Here is a 17327-nt window from a genome sequence, read left to right on the forward strand (position 1 = left end):
TAGCGGGCCGCGCCGGTTCTTCACGCGACGCCGGTCCGACGCGCTCCCGCTATTCTCCGAAACGAGAAAATTTTTTACATCGGTTTTCCCGCGGATAACCTCGTCAAACACCCCGATACGGCCAAACAGCCGACAATCCAGCCCCCTGTTATTCTCCGGCCCGGATGGGCCAAAGTCCTGACATCGTGACGCCAGGTTATCACGCCGGCTATCACACCTGCTTTATAAAGTCATCAGCCAGTCGTGCTGGCTGACGAGAGGAGCGAGGAGGTGAGCGGACCGCCGGAGTCTGGGCAGGCCGGGGAAGGCATCCCCGAGAAGGCAGCGAACAGGGAGGGACGTAGAGAGAGGGAGAGAGAGAGGGAGAGAGGGAGAGAGGGAGGGAGAGGAGGAGGGAGAGGGGGGAGGGGAGAGAGGGGGGGTGAGTGGGGGAGAGGGAGAGAGGGAGGGAGGGAGTGACTCGTCCACCCCCGGTTACAAAAAGTCAGCCGCCCTGCCACGGTCACAAGGACGCGGCCGCTGGTTGCCCTGTGGCGTACGGCCACAGGACACTGACGCACCGGTGAGGAGGACGTAGTTAACTGCCCGTTGGATGCAGAAAGTGACCAGGGGTTAGGCTGGCCGCGTATCAGCAGCGCGACCAGGCCACCGGGACACACAGGTAACCCGTGGCACGCGGCTGCCGAGGTGTCCAATAACCTCCATCTAACATGTTGTTTCTCTGCCCCCCACCACCCTTCTGTAGGTTAGCAAAATGTATGAGAACAGAACGGCTATGTTCAGCGCAGTGGTTGGGGCTGCGGCACTGCAGTTGGAGATGGAGCAGCGTCCACAGCCACAACCCGCAGTGGATGCAGGGCCAGCTGCAGCAGCAGAGGGAAGGGCCGAGGAGTTGCCAGTCGTTGAGCAGCATGGGGGGGGGGGGGGGGGGGAGGGGGGGGGAGGAGGAGGAGGAGGAGGAGGAGGAGGAGGAGGAGGAGGAGGAGAGAGTGAGGGTGCAGCCAGGGCGCCAGAGGCGACGATCGAGGCCTAGGGTGTTCCGTGCCCGGATCTCTTTCCAGACAATGCCGGACATCACCTGCAGGAGGAGACTCCGGTTCAGCAGCGAGACGGTGACACATATCTGTCACCTCGTGGCGCACCTCGAGCCACGTGGAACGGGAGGAGGACACGCAATCCTGGTTGCCGTCAAGGTGACGGTCGCTCTTAACTTCTATGTGACCGGCTCCTTCCAGTCTCCGAGTGGGGACCTCTCCGGGATCTCCCAGTCATCGGTGCACAGGTGCATCCGGGATGTGACCGACGCCCTCTATGCCATCGCGGACCGCTACATCACCTTTCCCGAGGACCGAGCAAGTCAACATTCACGAGCTCGTGGATTTGCCAGCGTGGCCGGGATACCGATGGTGCAGGGGGTCATCGATTGTGTTCACGTCCCCATGCGCCCGCCTGCAGGGGACAGGGAGGTCTTCACAAACAGGAGGGGGACATACTCAATGAATATCCAGGTGGTATGCGACCCCCACATGAGGATCTTGAACATCTGCGCAAGGTTCCCAGGGAGTGTGCATGACGCCTACATTCTGGCGCAGTCGTTCATCCCTGCGATGTTTGAGGGACGGGCCCCCTGGCTGAGGGGCTCGTTGCTGGGCAACAGGGGTTATCCACTGAGGTCTTGGCTGATGACGCCTATACGGAGGCCTCAGACCAATGCGGAAACCCGATACAACGAGGCCCATGTAGCAACCAGGGGTGTGGTGGAGCGCTGCTTTGGTCTCCTGAAGATGAGATTCAGGTGCCTGGATTCAAGGGACTGCACACCCGGCACCGAAGTTTCACCGCTCGTCAACCCCAGCGACACTCGGTCACCATCACGATCCCCGTGGCAATGGAAAAATCACACAGTCTTACAAGTTAGGTGCAACAGTGAGTTTAAAGGTTAACATAGTTTAGAGATGCCCTAGCCCCTACAACTAATCTGTGCCAACTTACTATGTGTCCCTCTTCATTGCCTTACGGGCCCTACCACTACGTCTAAGTGATTCCCCAGATGATACAGCAGGAGTGGAGGAGGACTGCTGCGAATCACGCCCCGCGACATGTCTCTCCGTCGGCACTCGTTTCCTGGGGCGACCCGGCCTTGATGGGCCTGGCTGCTCTGCGGGCGTTTCGGATGATGTGGTGCCACCCTGCTCTGCCCGCTGCCCACCCAATGCACCAGTGATGGGACGGGGGGAGGCCGAGCGTCCCGGGAACGTCCCGTGATGGAGTTAATGGGACGGGCCCCGAAACCTCCTCCTCCCTCGGGGAGCCCGGTGGCCCCTGGGCCTCACTTTTGGACGGAGGTGCGAGCGGAGAGGTGCCCCGTCGCCCCACCGACACCTGGCGCTGCCAGTCCTGGAGGCCTGCAACGGTATCGACCAGGGTCCGAAGGTTCGCAGAGACGGAGTCCAGGGAGTGAGACATTCCCACCAGGGACTGTGCGACCTCAACCTGTGAGTGCGCGACGCCATTCAGCACATGTGTCAGGCGGTTGATGCTCTCTGTAACTGACTGGTGGGACTGTGCCATTTCCTGCTGGGACTGTGGCCATGGCCTGGTGAGACTTGGCCAAGGCCCGCAACGCGCCGGCAATGTCATGTTGGCTCTGGCGCATTGCTGCCTGTGAGAGGGCAACCCTGTCCTGGGCCGAGGATGACGCATGCAAATGAAGCCCAACGCCTTGCATAACCTGACCCATGGCCAAAACCATTTCACCCATTGCCTCGACCGCAGATGCCACCCGAGCGGTGTCGGCCTGGGTGGCTGCCATGAGTGGCACCACTCCCTGCTCCTGGACGCGGTTCAACTCCTCTAACTGCGCCTGCAGCTGCGGGAAGACGGCCCTCATCCCGTCATTGTGTCCCTGGGTTTCGAGATGCATCGGCTGTGCGGGTGGGTCAAGTAAATCCAGGAACCCAGGAAACGTCTGGGAGCCAGCTGAATGCTGGGCCTGGCCTGCCCTCCGACAGTCCAGGCCCTCGGCTGCTCCAACCTCCACCTGCTGTACCTGCTCAGCTGTGTTGTGCGAACCAGACCGTGACCCGGGAACCTCATCATCTCATCACCCAACCGAGGTGAGTGTCTCTGGGATGGTGGATGGTGTGGGAGATAGCAGTGCCGCAAGCTCTAGGTCCTCGTCCGTACAAATGTCGTCGGGGTCATCGGCCCACTGATGAGTGGCCGCAGGGCGTTCGCGGCCCATTTCTCCCTCTGTCACCGTCCTCTGCGCCTCCTGCTCCACAGAATCTGTTTGGGAGGATGACACCCCTGACTGTGCTCCCGGCACCCTCTGGCGTGCGGCCCTGGTTGTTCGGCAGCACGTCCTAGGGAAGAGAATGAAACGGGGTTATTTAGAAACGCTCGGCCGGGCGTAGGACGGTCCAGTGGGCAGAGTGTGAAGGGACAGAGGATGAGGGTGGGGGGTCCAGTGAGCAGAGTGTGAAGGGACAGAGGATGAGGGTGGGGGGTCCAGTGAGCAGAGTGTGAAGGGACAGAGGATGGGGGGGGGGTGTCCAGTGGGCAGAGTGTGAAGGGACAGAGGATGAGGGTGGGGGGTGGGTCCAGTGGGCAGAGTGTGAAGGGACAGAGGATGGGGGTGGGGGGGGGGGGTGTCCAGTGGGAAGAGTGTGAAGGGACAGAGGATGAGGGTGGGGGGTCCAGTGGGCAGAGTGTGAAGGGACAGAGGATGGGGGGGGGGGGTGTCCAGTGGGCAGAGTGTGAAGGGGCAGAGGATGGGGGAGGGGGGGTGTGTCCAGTGGGCAGAGTGTGAAGGGACAGAGGATGGGCGGGGGGGGGGTGTGTCCAGTGGGCAGAGTGTGAAGGGACAGAGGATGGGCGGGGGGTGGGGGGTTTGTCATGCAGGGTTGTCTCACTTGGTTCAGCACCTCCAACCTCGCATTGCGCGACCTCCCGGGTGGCAGATCCCCCAGCAAGGTCCAGTGCCCTCTGCTCAAACGTGGTCAGGGGGTGGAAAATGGGTGAACCCCCTCGGGTCCTGTTGCACTCCCGGGTATTGTGAGCGGTCCTGTCCTGTTGGGGGGGCATAGATAGATCATCAATTTGGCAGGTATCATCAGGGCATTCGCATATTGGAGAAGGTTGGGGGGTCAAGTTGTAACTAAATCATTGCATCTCTCCAGGGGGTCGCAGCGCTTATGTGGGTCTGTGACTACTTGGTAAACCCCCTCCACTCACTCTGCCCCCCTCCCCAGGGTGGGAGGTGGGTGATTAAATACTTAGGGGGTGGGGGAGGATTGTTGTGACCCGGGGGCACCCTCTTGGCACTTACCCTCGCAGCCCTGGTGAGGTCGTGGAGCTTCTTCCTGCATTACTCCCCAGACCGAGGGGTCTGCCCCACTGCACTCACGGCAGAGCCCACCTCACGTCAGGCCCGTCGCACTACGCTGGCAGGGTGGCGGTGCCCTCTTCTAGGGAAGATGATGCTCCTCCTCCGCTCCACCTCATCCAGGAGCGTTTCGATATCTGCCTCTCCAAACCTCGGGGCGGCCCTCCGTGGCTCCGACATCTTTCTCCTCCCGTTGCTGTGCTCGCACGTGCCTTTTGACGACGCAGAGCGGCGTCACATGCGTCACGTGGCCGTCGTCGGGGCGTCATTCGGGCGTCGCAGGGTTATGCGTCATTTTTCCCGTGAGGTCCGCGGTCCCGGTCCTCGCCCATTTCTGGGGCGTGAATAGCTCGTGAACGGGGCGTATCGGGCCGTCGTGAAAGTCGGCCGATTTCACGACGGTCTTCGCGATTTTCCGCGGGAGCGGAGAATCGCGCCCTTAATGCTTGGTGTAAGGGCAATATTATTAATCACTGATCATACCAGGGATTTCTGACAATCATTTTTTCTCAACACTGAATTCATTAATGACTTTCATCAGATTCCTCAATAAACTGGAATTGCAAATGCTAACGGTGAGAGTTTGTTTTCAAATATTACTGTGTCATTCAGGGTATTTTAGTCACTTGGTACAAGAAGGCCTCTCAGGAATGTTTTCAGGAGATTGGCTGACGTATTTTCCATTGGCGGAGGCGGCCTGCCATTGGCTGGAGGCAGGATCTTCCGATCCCGCTGGTGTTTCCAGGGTTTTGCACACTCCACACACTCTGCCGCCGGGAAACTCGCTGTGGGGGGGTTGCCATTGATGGGACAAGAAAATCCCACCACTGGGAAAGGCTGGAAAATTTAGGCCATCCTGTTTATGTGGCAGTAATTAAATGAGACAGGAAATATCATTTCCAGATTTAATTTAAACGTTTCCCTTTGTTGCAGAAAAGAGAGAGAAACTAAACTTGTCCATAGAATCCCTGCAGTGCAGAAGGAGGCCAATTCCGCACATTGAGTCCCACCGACCCTCTGAAAGAGCATCCAACCTAGGCCCAATCCCCTGTCCTATCCTCGTAACCCCACCGAACCGACACATCTTTGGACTTCTTTATCCTCTCCCGGCCTGTCCATCAGCAGAGGTGTTTTGAATTATTTTTAAAGGAGGTTGCATCATGTTTCCCCAAATACTCAGACCCAATTTACTAATAACTCTCAGCAAACCCGCGTGATGATTAATTCAGAAGGTTAGAATATTCACATTCAAATCCGGAAGTCAAAGTCTAGAGGCTGTTTCCTTTGTGGTGGAACTCAGTCCAGATGAGGTCCTGGTTGGAGACAGCAACACACAAAAATGCTGGAAATGAAGGACGTTGCGGCAGAATGGGCTTTCTGCTTCTAGACTGCTTGGCAGGCATTGAACAGAGACTTTGTAAAATCAAATTGCCTTCAAGGGATTGAGAGATGGTGGCCAGTGACTTGGTTACCGGGCAACTGGAATTCTTTCCATTTGGTGTTAAAACTGCAATCTGAGGGTTTCTCAGTTCTCAAAGGAATACGGAGATTTCAAAATAGTCACTCAAGACATGTGACCTGCTTTCTCCACAATTATGTCAAAAGGCTCGCGGTGGGATCCACTGGCCCCAAAACTGTCGATGGGATTTTCCATTGAATCCACCGCATGCTGCCGGGAAACCTGAGGCAGGGTGTGCCGTTGGTGGCACCGGAAGATCCCACTGCCGTGAACAAGTGGAAAATGTCACCCATTATCTAGATAGACCCTTTGACTCAGCCGCAGGGGTCAGCTTATCAAGATGCAAATAACACCCATTGTCCCCTCAATATTCCCACTTTAAATCGTCCAGGGGAAAGATGGGTCTGTTCACAACTCTGCAGGCAGAACGAGTTTTCATCTGTGGAATCTTCCAGCGCAACAAGTCAATGGAATTTGGCCAGTCTGCGACCTCCCCCATAGCAGGTCCCACTATGATGGGGCTGGAAGATCCTGGTCACTGTCCTCACAATTAGGTGTGAGATTCCATGACGATAAAAGGAGGATTCTTTTGTTTTTGTGACTCCTGTTGTTAGCTTCCAGAACAAAGGGAAATCCTGTGGTCATGTGACTTTGTAGCAGACATTTTGTGATTCAACACAAATCCATTCTAAAATAACAGGAAATAATCAAGTTTTGATACATGCAGTTTTTTAAAATATATTTTTTTATTTTTGAAAATTTAGAGTACCCAATGATTTTTTTTCCAATTAAGGGGCAATTTAGTGTGGCCAATCCACCTAACTGCACATCTTGGAGTTGATGGGGTCAAACAGACACGGGAGAATGTGCAAACTCCACATGGACAGTGACCCAGGGCTGGGATTCGAACCCGGGTCCTCAGCGTCATGAGGTACAGTGCTAACCGCTGCGCCATGTGCCGCCCTTTGATACATGCAGTTTTGATTGCTTTTTGTGTCATATTGACACAATAGTTTCAATGCTGAAAAGCCCAAGTGCTTTTCCATTTGCTCTTATGGCTCAGACTTCTGGGGGTGGATTATCCCAATGCGGCGTTTGGGGCTCCTGATCGGGCAGAGAATGGAATGCCCCCTGAAAAATGGGTTTGGTACCAGTTGCGATGCTTCACTCCCCGGTTGGCAGCCTCTGCATATACCCGCCCTGTGTCAGCAGGATTTCAATTTGATTGAGGGGCTGCAGGCCTGATACACCATCCCCCTGTTATGTACCAACTCCTATCGGGATATCCACCTGGCAGACATAGGTACAAGTCTGCACAAGCCTGGCCATGGCGTGGTGGACCCTGAGGTGCGTCAAGGGGATCAGTGCAAAACTGATGTACCCCCCCCCCCCCCCCCCACTGGAGTCCACTGGAAGGACTCCCTCCTCCAACAACAACACATTTTGCCCCTCCCCATTGACAAATAGGGGCATTGCCCCCCCCCCCAGCATAGTAAAAATGGTTCACTCCTCCCCCCAGAGCACGCGTGAATGAGGGTAATCCAACACCCTCCCCCACTGAATTCCCTCCCCCAATCCCCATAAGCCTAAGTGCTTTCTGCTGTGAATAAGAGGTGAAACTGCTTAGTTCCTTTAGACATGGTGAGGAGCTGACAATCAGAGCAAGAGTGTTTATAAATATTGTGGTTAGCATCAAAGCAGGGTAATAGAGATGCATTCAAGTGTGAAGGGAAAGATAGATTACCAATTCACCGCGCACCTGTCTCTGAAGTAATAAAACTGTCAGTCACTGGCTAACCTATTGCTATGAGAAATTGAATGGGCGTTTTGCATTTCAAAGGCTGTCGGGGACTTGAGGCTTTTTCTGGTGTACTTGGCTTTTGAGGAAGCCTCTGACACTTGTAGCAGCTGCTGCTTAAACCTTTGGATAAGTGAAAATACAGAGACCTTTCAATGTACTGCTTGGACTGATCTTCAGCTTTCAGGCAGGGATGACTGATAGTGGTTTCTGATGGGGTCTCTACTGGGTGCATCTGATGGGGTCTCTGATGGAACATGTGAGGGGGTGTCTGATGGGAGTCATTGATTGGGTCTCCAACAGGTGTTTCTATAGGGGTGTCTGATGTGGTCTCTGATAGGGGGGGAACGGTGGGGCAGGGAGTTGGATCATCCTCACGCAGCGTGCTTTGTGGGGTGGGATGAGCCATTATTCCCATGTTGGGGGATGACGTCCCTACTTTTCTGTGGGGGGGAGCAGGATTAACATGGTGCTGGACCCCGGTATTGCGCCATATACTCAAAATTGCGACCCGATAATGGGATTTGAGGGAATCTGGCGGGCTTTCTGCGATGCATATATGTGCATGGTTAAGGAGAGGGACTCGCATCAGGGCCCTGCTCCCAGTGCCAGTGGAGACCAGTTACAATTCTCTGCTGGTGGGAGCAAATCGTCTACGGAATGGAGAATCCAGGCCCTGATCTTTTAAGTTTTCTCTGAACGTTCTGCTATGTTGTAGGGCAGGATTCCCTATCGGCCGACGCTGAAATCGGGAAAGGTGATTGGGCGAAGAATCGGTCTTGACGCCAAAATCATGGCAGGCGCATGGTTGACGCCATATCGCAATTCTCCAGTGCTTTGACAGCAGCGTCACTGCGTTCTACTCCGCACGTGTAGTAAACGGCGTTCACGTATCACTCGCGGGCCTTACCCGGTTTTCTCCATGGTCTCCGCGATCCTCCACCGCAGCCCGAGGGAATTCCCTCCACTGAGGTTCACTTGTGCTTTTAGAAATCAGTAAACAGGCGCCTTGGCTGATGAGGGAGAGAGAGGGGAGGTAGGACACACAGAGGCTCGATCTGGACTGCCGGTACTGACACTGGTCGGGTTGGTTCAGAGTGCGGGGGGTGAGGGGCACTAGGGTCGCTGGGGTGACTCCCCATGGGACTGGGGTGTCAAGGCTCTGGTGCTCCACATCGTTCGACGTCTGACTCCTGCCCACGGTAGCACTTTCCACCGTCCATCTTGGGGATCCCTGCATGTGAGCTGGCCATTCCATCACACGGTTTCATGATTCCTTGGGTGGGCGTGGAGGTGGGATGGGTGGGGAGTGCGCGGGTGGGACTGGATAGGGACACTGGCTGTACCGGGAACCGACGTCCACCCACCCTCCTCCCCTTGTGTCCCTTCTGCCTTTTGACGCCGACTCGGACGATTGGGCCCAGTATGTCAAATGATTTCAACTTTTATTTCTCACAAACGCCATCACTAAAGACGAGCGACAGAACGTAACCTTACTGACCGCCTTATGCACTAATCCAGAACTTGACTCACCCGGACAAGCCGGAAGGATTGCCTTTCACTACGCTGATCTGCCGGGTGGGCTGTCACCTCAATCCCCAGCCCCCGATTACCATGGGCAGGAGACAGTCGTCAAACGATTATGGTACTGCTTCCATAATGCCTGACAGGCACCGGCAGAGATCCACCGGGCAATACTTGGTGCGCTTACGGGGACTCGCTGCTCTCTGCGGGTTCGGCGCAGCCCTGGCTGAATCACTGCAGGACCACTTCGTTTGTGGACTCTGGGTTCAGGAGACGCTGTGGAAGATGCTAAAGGAGACACCACTGACCCTCGACATGGCTATCGACATCGACATGGCTATCGACATCGCGCTCAGCCAGAAAAGCACCGCGGGCTGCAAAAACTCCAAAGCCTGCCGGTCCTGAACATTCGGAGTCATCAAGACCGCCGGCCGGTGACCACTGGAAGCGCGGTGACGTCACCGCCGCCTTGACTCGCCTGGAGTGACCATGGAGCTTCCCTCATCTCATCGTTCCCAGTTGGCGGGCATCATTATTGAGTAGGACACCAAGACCAGGAACGAGGCGATCACGTGGCTATGCCGTTTCCCAGCAACGTACCAGTCGCCATTTCCCCCCAAGGGGACGCACGCATTTTCTGGAGAACTTCGAAGCTGAGGAGCCAGCCCTACGGCTGCTCTGTGTGACTGGCCACAGGGCAGCACCTATCCGGGTGACGGTGCTGCTAAATGGACACCCCACCGAGATGGAACTGGACGTGGGAGCGGCGGTTTTGGTCAGGATTTTTGGCACATTTAAGGCCACCCGGTCAGGTCTTCAGGCGCTGGAGCTTCACCAACCGGGGGCCCGACTGGCCACGTGTACCGGGGAGCCCTTAGATATCAAGGGCACTGCCCTATTGCCCGTGGCATACGGAGACCAGTCTGCGTGCCTGCCATTGGTGGTAGTCCGCAGCAACAGACCCAGCCTATTGGGGTGCGATTGGCTGCATCAGCTACAAAAGAACAAATAATGAAGTACATTACAGCACAGGAACATGCCCTTCGCCCACCAAGCCTGCACCGATCCAGATTCCTTATTCCTACTACTTACTGCCCAAATGATCTGTCTCCCTCTATTCCCCGCCCTTTCATGTTTCTATTAAGACACATCTTAAAAGTTGCTATCATGCCTGCCTCCACCACCTCCTCTGGCAACGCCTTCGGCACCCACCACCCTCTGCGTGAAATACAGCAGAGAACAATATATCCAAGTTTGTCAGCCACAGAAGAACATGCACCATAGTAGGTAATGTCGCTGGGAGAATGACATGATGAAGAGACATTAACAGACAAAGTGAGTGGGAACAGATGTGGCATACAAGAGCGAAATCATTCATTTTGTACCAAAAAGAAGCAGTCCAAGCACTTTTTAAAAATGGCGAGATCCTTTTTTAAAATAATGTTTATATTGAAGTTTTTAATTTTATACATTGTACAATAGACAAGTGTACGTGGGTCGGGTACAATTTACAACCCCCATGCTTGGTGCCCTCCCAACCCCCCTTTTTAGTTTTAGGATGCTTTATTGCAGCGCATATTTTACTTTATGTAATTATCATCTATTTACATGTCTACAACTCTTTCACCTCCCCCCTCTGTCGATTGGCCCGGCCCCTTCCCCCCCTTCCTTTTTCGGTGTTTTGTTGGGGTCCTGTTCTTTGTTGCCTTGCCCTATGCTCCCTTTTATCCAATCCAATGATTCCCAGACGTCCCCCTCCTCTCTCACTGGCTTCCCTCCCCTCTCTATCTGTTCCCTGGGGTCTAGTTGGTTCCTGTGAGCGTCCCTCTCTCCCTTCACTCTATTGGCTGTTGGCTTCAAACAGGTCCTGGAACAAGTTTTGTGGAGCCCTCCTCTGACCCTCGGACGGTGAATTTAATTTTCTCCAGGTGGAGAAATTTCAACAGTTTTGGATGGTGCTGCAGATTGCCAGCAAAGCAATCGTCGGTGGGCGATTAAGGAAGCAAAGGCAAAGGTGTCAGCCCTCTGCCCCATAAATAGTTCTGGCTGGTCTGACATCCCAAAGACTGCCACTCTTGGGCACGGCTCCACCTTCACCCCAAAGCCTTGGATATGGTCTCAAAGAAGGCAAGTCTGGGGCATGTCCAAAACATGTGGATGTAGTTGGCTGTGCTTCCCTGGCACCGTTCACATTTGTCCTCCAAATCCGGGAAGAACCTGCGCATTTGGGTTCTCGTCAGCTGCGCTCTGTGCACCACTTTCAGTTGCATAAGACCTTGCTCAAGTGAGGTGGAGTTCGCTCCAGAGTGCCCACCCTATTTCCATCCTCAGTTCTTCCTCCTATTTTTCACATGTTTTGTACAGCCTAATTTTTCTCGAAGAAGTTGATGAATGGCTGCTACCCCGGCAGCGAACCCCTCAAGCCGAACTTGATTTTCACGAGTCTGAGAAACCCCGCCATGTCGCTAACCCATACCCCTGTCTTCGGGGCTCTGAGTCCCTCCAGCCGAGTTGGATCCGTCTCCGGGCCACCAGCGAGGCAAAGGCCAGGGCATCAGCCTCTCTCACCCCCGGACTCCCGGATCTTCCAACACGCCAAAGATCGCAACCTCTAGACTCAGCACCACGCTCACTTTCAATACCTCTGACATAATGTCAGCAAACCCCTGCCAGAAACTCCTCAGCCTCATCCCCAAAACATGGTTAGCAGGACTCCTCCACAGCGCCCCCACACCTATCCTCCACCCCCTCAAAGAACCTGCTCATCCAGGCCACTGTCATGTGCATCCTGTGAACCACCTTAAATTGTATCAGGCTGAGCCCGGAATCTGACGAGGATGCATTGACTCGCCTCAGGGCCTGCTCCCATAATCCAACCTCCAACTCCCCACCCAGCTCTTCCTCCTACTTTCTCTTCACCTATCGGGGCCCCTCCCACTCCATTAGTTCTTGTAGATCTCCAAAACCTTCCCCTCTCCCACTCCTGTTCTCAACAGCACCTTATCCTGTAGCCCCTGATGCGGCAGGTGAGGGTCGATACCTGCCTCTGCACAAAATCCCTCACTTGCAGATAACGGAACCCATTCCCACCTTGCAACTCAAACTCCTTCTCCAAGGTCAGGAAGTCCTCGTCAATAAAAAGGTCTCCAAATCTCTCGATCCCTACCCTCTGCCACCTCCAGAACAACCCGTCCAGCCCCCCCCCAGAGCGAACCGGTGGTTGTCACATATCAGTGCCCACACTGATGCCCACTACAACCCCATATCCTGCCTCCACTACCCCACACCCTCAGGGCTGCCACTACTATCGAGCTTGTGGAGTTCCTGGCCAGTGAGAACAGTGCCCCCAAACTCATCTCCCTATATGAGGCCACAGCCACCCCCTCCCCTACTCCCCACTTCCACACCATCGCAATATTCGCCGCCAATAATAATTCATAAAATAGGCGCCAAGTCCAGAGGTGTCAATTTTTGGAGCTTCGGAAGACCTCGGTGTCCAGGGGCCGAGAAAGGCTGATGTTTTGGTCTTTGCCTCCTTGGTAGCCCGGAGACGGATATTACTAGCGTGGAGGGACTTGAAGCCCCCAAAATCAGGGGTATGGGTTAGCGACATGGAGGGCGTTCCTCAGACTTGAGAAAATTATGTTCGCCCTTAGAGGATCAAAGTTAGGGTTCATTCGGAGGTGGCAGCCATTTATCGACTTCTTGGAGAAAACTAAACTGTCAGTAGATTCAATGAGGGGGAGGGTTTAGGGGGTAGGCTATTTTTTGTCTTGATTAGGTGGGACAGTAGGAGATGGAGGGGTGTTTTATGTATTGAACTATGTTTACATTTGTATTTGTACCTTATAATACCATAAATGCCTTAATAAAATGTTTGTCAAAAAATAAATTGATAAAATTTGGTACCATGGGGAACCTTATCAAATGCCTTATTGAAATCCATATACAGTAATGCAGTTCAAAGCTTTGGGGTCCAAGGTTAAGGACCGCCCCAAAGAGCGCGCAATCCCAGAGGGACAAAAGAGAGCACAGCCATGTGTTCTGTCTCTCTTGGATCTGGTCTGTGCCACCCAATTGCAGCAGGAACAGCCAGTTAAGTTCAAGACCAATGATCGCTACGTGACGGATGAACCCAGCAGAGACAGAGCCACTTTCTTCGAACCAGCCACGTGAAATCCAGATAAAGGCCTTTATCCATTTGCACAGTGCCGGTCACCCTGAAGTTAAGTATAGGTTATTGTAGCTGATAGGTGTAGTTTAACTTGTAGTAGCTATTGTGTTTGCATGTTGAGATAACTCCTGCATAAGTAAATAAACCATCTTTTGAACTAACTAACTGGTTGTGTGGTCATTTGATCGATATAAGGGAAGGCTTGTGGTTCACAGATAAATAAATAGAGCAACAATACCTGTTTGAATTCCCATCAGGCTGTTTGCTGGAGCTGGCTGTGGCTTGATTTAAAAGTTTTATTTAAAGTGTCCAAATTTATCGGGCCTAAACTACAGGCCACTATCTATTTTACCACAATCCTATTTTTCTTTGAAAAACAGAGAGGTGAAAATATTGTGAACCCTGAATAACTCCCAAGCAGCTCTCCTACTGCAACAATGGTGGGAAGTCAGCAGACAAAAGAAACAATCTAATGGCCACTGACACCATTGCCCAGCTGGTTCCACTGGTATCCCTTTGAGGTTACAATGCAAAACCAGGAGGTTCCCTTTGGCAATATCGAGATCTGTGTTTGCCAACACTTGACATCATTAGCCCCAGAAACTAAGAACATGAACTTCTAGAAACAGGAGAAGTACAGGAAACCCCAGAACCAATCTCATTTTGAACCCGAAACCTCACCTACCCACAGACCTTTCACCCTATCTCTCCATTATATGGAATCTAGTCAGTGCGAAGTGGCAAACTGCCGAAGTCCACCAAGCACAGTAGATGGTTCCTATTTGCCCAACATATATTGTGTCTTCTTCGAATGAGTTATGCTGTTGCAAGCAGCTAAGCACAGCATTCAATATTTATGCATCATGAAAGAAGCTCTCTATGGCGCATGTGTCACCACCATACCCACACCCCCACCACCATACCCACACCGCGCCCCCAAACTTACCCCCCCTCCCCCCCCCCCAATATATACACACACACACACACACCCTGAAGCACTATTCCAGGAATGGCACAGATGTCCATGCACAGCTGTCTCCACCATTCCACCATCCCAGAGACACTCACCTTGGTTGGGCCATTTCATAGAATTTACAGTGCAGAAGGAGGCCATTCAGCCCATCGAGTCTGCACCGGCTCTTGGAAAGAGCACCCTACCCAAGGTCAACAACTCCACCCTATCCCCATAACCCAGTAACCTCACCCAACACTAAGGGCAATTTTGGACACTAAGGGCAATTTATCATGGTCAATCCACCTAACCTGCACATCTTTGGACTGTGGGAGGAAACCGGAGCACCCGGAGGAAACCCACGCACAGACGGGGAGGATGTGCAGACTCCGCACAGACAGTGACCCAAGCCGGAATAGAACCTGGGACCCTGGAGCTGTGAAGCGATTGTGCTATCCACAATGCTACCGTGCTGCCCCTGAATTTAGTGAAGAGGCTCCTGGGCCACTATCTGGTGTTCACCACACAGCTGATCCAGTACAGCAGGTGGAAGTAGGAACTCCCAAGAGGGCAGACGGTTGGAGGGCAGCCCAGTCCCCGGGAATAGCTGCTATCCGGGTGGGTCTAGGGTTTCTGGATAGGGCGGTCCCAGCGATAGAGGAGCTGAAGACGGAGAGCCAGGGACTACATGAAGGGTTATCGCCGATCATCCAGCGCCTGCTGGAGCAGTTGTAAGAGTCGAACCGCCTGCAGGAACAGGAGGTGATGCCGACCTTTTATGCCGCCCAGGCCAATACCGCATGGGTGGCATCCAGAGTGGGGGTCTTAAGGGGCGAAGATTTCAGCCATGGGTCAGGATGTCCAAGATCTGGGCGGATAGGTTACTTGAGGTGCTAGGAAAACACATTTCTCCCTTGTTAGGCGCACGCCTGCTGCTGAAAACCTCCGAAGGACCTCCTCCAGGTTTTGCAGGTGTTCTGCCTTTGTTTTTCCCGCAATGAGGACTTTGTCCCGGTAAATGGCCCTTGCAATATATTCTCCATTGTCCTCTGGAATATCGCACAAGCTGACGATATCCCGAAGGGTAATCTTGTATACTGAAAAAGGCCGTTCGGGGTCTTTATCGTTGAGAATTTTTGGGACTCTCCGCCCAGCTTCAGCTGTAGATATGCTTGGCTCATATCCAGCTTTGAGAATTGAAGTTCTCCAGCCAGCTTTGCAAACAAATCCTCAATCTGGGGAATTGGGTATTTGTCCAGGTGTGAGTAGCGATTAATCGTTTGAAATCTCCACAAAGGCGGACCTAGCCGTCCAGCTTAAGGATAGGCACCACGGGTGCTGCCCACTCTGCAAACACGACCGGTTTTATTATTCCCTCACGCTCTAATCGTTTTATTTCCATATCGACTAATTGCCTTGAGGCAAAGGGTACTGGTCGGGCCTTGTAGAATTTTGGGACTGCCTCTGGATCTACATACAATGTCGCCGTTGCTCCTTTTGTTGTTCCGAACCATTCTCGGTAAACTTCTGTGTATTTGCACAGGTGTTCGCTCAGGCGACCATTTTCTAGCTGGAAAATGTTTACCCAATCCAGCTGGATCTGTTTTAGCCAGTTTCGTCCCAATAAGCTTGGTCCCGCATCTTTCACTACCATTAAAGGCAGCCTAACCAGTTGTTCTCCATAAGCCACAGGTACATGTGTTGTGCCTAACGCTCTCAGTGGTTCCCCTGTGTATGTCCTCAGTTTTGCCGAGGTCCTGGTTAGAAATAAGGGTTGGAGTCCAGTACGAATTTTATTGAATAATGTTTTCCCTATCACTGATACGGCTGCTCCCGTGTCGACTTCCAGTGAGGGACGTCCATTCAACATTATGGATAATTTAATGGGTTTTGATTTCACCATCGTTACACCATTTAGTTGTTCCTCATCGGAGATAGGTGGGGCTTCTAGGTTATGCATTCTCCTGTGCCCCAGCCTACGTGACCTTCTCCAAGATGATGGTTTTGGGCTTCTGTTCCTCCTTTTTGGCTCCGATCTCTGGCAACAACTACAATATTTTGCCCTCTGCCTGGACCTAATTTTCCTTTGCTTGGGAGGGCTTCTGTGAATGGGCCTGGTTAACTTAGTATCCAAGTCATTCCTGCGGGTGGCTATGCAGTTGCCTATCCCCCAGCGGTAATCCCTTAACTCAGTTTCACTGGTATGGGTGTCTACCTCCATCAGAGTATCCTGTAACTCATGCGCTGCGCTTGCCACTTTTTCAAAGGACAAAGCCAGCTGCAATGCTTGTTTGCAATCCAGCTTGGCCTCTGCTAACAGATGTTTCTGTATTGCTAAATTATTTATTCCACATATCAAATGTTCTTGGAGCATCTCATTTAGCATCAGGCCAAATTTGCAAGCCTCTGCTAATCGCCTTAATCTTGTTAAAAAGTTTGTAACTGACTCCCCAGTGTCTCAGAATGCTGAGTAAAACCGGTACCTCGCAGGTTCAGAGGTGGCTTAGGGTCATAGTAGTCTTTTACTAAGTCTGTCAATTCCTGGAAAGACTGCACATAATGGCAAAGGCTGCTGGCCCACACGTGGTCAGCAGAATGACCCGTTGCTTTTCATCTGGAATTATATCGTTTGCTCCAAAGAAGTACTACATCCGCTCAGTCATGGGCCCAGTCTTCCACTGCAGGGTCAAGAGTCCAACTTTCCGAATAAAGGCATTTTGCCTGTCAGTGGCTTACCCTCAATATGCGGCAGCTGCTGACGAGCAGGTTTCTTCAGGTCGTTCCGTTTTCCTCATCGCCACTGTAATACGTCCATGGAGGCAGAGGTCCCGTGACCAGAATTCCTTTTATTTACAAACCCAACAGCTGAACAACCATGACCATTCAGCCTGCTGTCTCCACCGGGAGTGCAGAGGATCGACACTCCCTGTTATATACGCAGAAGGGGGTTCCCTGATTGGGCCGCTAAGCAGGGAACTTGTATTCTAATTGGCCAATCTCAAGGCCTGGCCTAAGTCATTACAAGGTCAAAAC

Source organism: Scyliorhinus canicula, chromosome 2 (assembly GCF_902713615.1).
Source record: "Scyliorhinus canicula chromosome 2, sScyCan1.1, whole genome shotgun sequence".
In the NCBI taxonomy this organism is placed as follows: Eukaryota; Metazoa; Chordata; class Chondrichthyes; order Carcharhiniformes; family Scyliorhinidae; genus Scyliorhinus; species Scyliorhinus canicula.